The sequence below is a fragment of the Octodon degus genome, unplaced genomic scaffold (assembly GCF_000260255.1).
Source record: "Octodon degus isolate 3935 unplaced genomic scaffold, OctDeg1.0 scaffold00516, whole genome shotgun sequence".
Taxonomy (NCBI): domain Eukaryota; kingdom Metazoa; phylum Chordata; class Mammalia; order Rodentia; family Octodontidae; genus Octodon; species Octodon degus.
In genome coordinates, this window is record NW_004525092.1 from 130308 (window position 1) to 131462 (window position 1155).

The following is a 1155-nucleotide window of genomic DNA, read 5'->3' on the forward strand; positions in this document are numbered from 1 at the left end:
TTATTCACATTACAATTTTGCTTTGAGTATTTGAATAATATCAAACTAGGTAATGAATTATATTAATTTGCCTTCAGCATAAATTGTCTGTACTAAGACAAATTTGGAATATTCTACTTTCCTCAGAAAACTTGTGTCAGATTTAAACAATGATTCTTCACCTTGGGGGTCATAGGGAAATTTCTGGGGGTAATGATAATAATAGTAATAAGATGATTAGGAGTATTTTTCTGGGTGCAGTGGCTCGTTGATTTTATAAGCCTGTGTAGGTGTCAGAGAACCTACTAACATAAAAAATATTAGTACATAAAATCCTATCTGGAATTATCAATCGTTAAAACAAAATGTTATCAGGTCAGGTTTAAGTACCAGGATCTGCAAGGCTTTCTCTAGAGCCATGAGACAAGACTCAACAAGAAGAATAGGTAAGGAAGGCTTGAGTTGTGCTGTTTACAAGGTGTCGTGGCACCAAGAATGAGTCCACAAGACTGAGTAAATCAAACAAACAAAATGTGTATAACTTCATCTGCAAAATGTTCAAAGATAAGAACTTCAGAATATATCTGGATAGGAAACAGCTCTACACACCACAAGCATAACAAAGCAGGCATAATGAGAAAATACACATGAAAGTAAAATGTTTTATACATGTTCACAGTTCCTAGATCTTCCCTTAGATAAATTCCAGGTCTGTTTCATGTCACAGCACTTCAAATAACTGACCTAACATTCCAATCAAGTACTCTTTAATTTATAGATTTACCCATATTGTTGTTGATTATTTATTAAATGTGTACACTGTTCTCTAGGGAATTAATGCAGACGTGTCTCTGCATGTGACCTCAGGCTGCTGAGTAAAAGGTAAGGACTTAATGATCTCATTGTTCAATTGATTCATTAAGTACCTAGATAGCAAAGTTATAAACACTGGAGAAATTCATGAAAGATGCATTACAAATCTTTGTCCATTATGATAATGAGAATTGAACTACAAAAATAATTCTGTTTCTTTGGAGCTTGTTTCATATGTACCAACACTATGTCTAATGAAGTTTCAGTGCTTCACTATGTATTTTTTAACTCATGCATATTAGCTGTACAATCTGGATACTAAATATATATCTTTGAATATACACAAAAGTGTTCTGATATTAC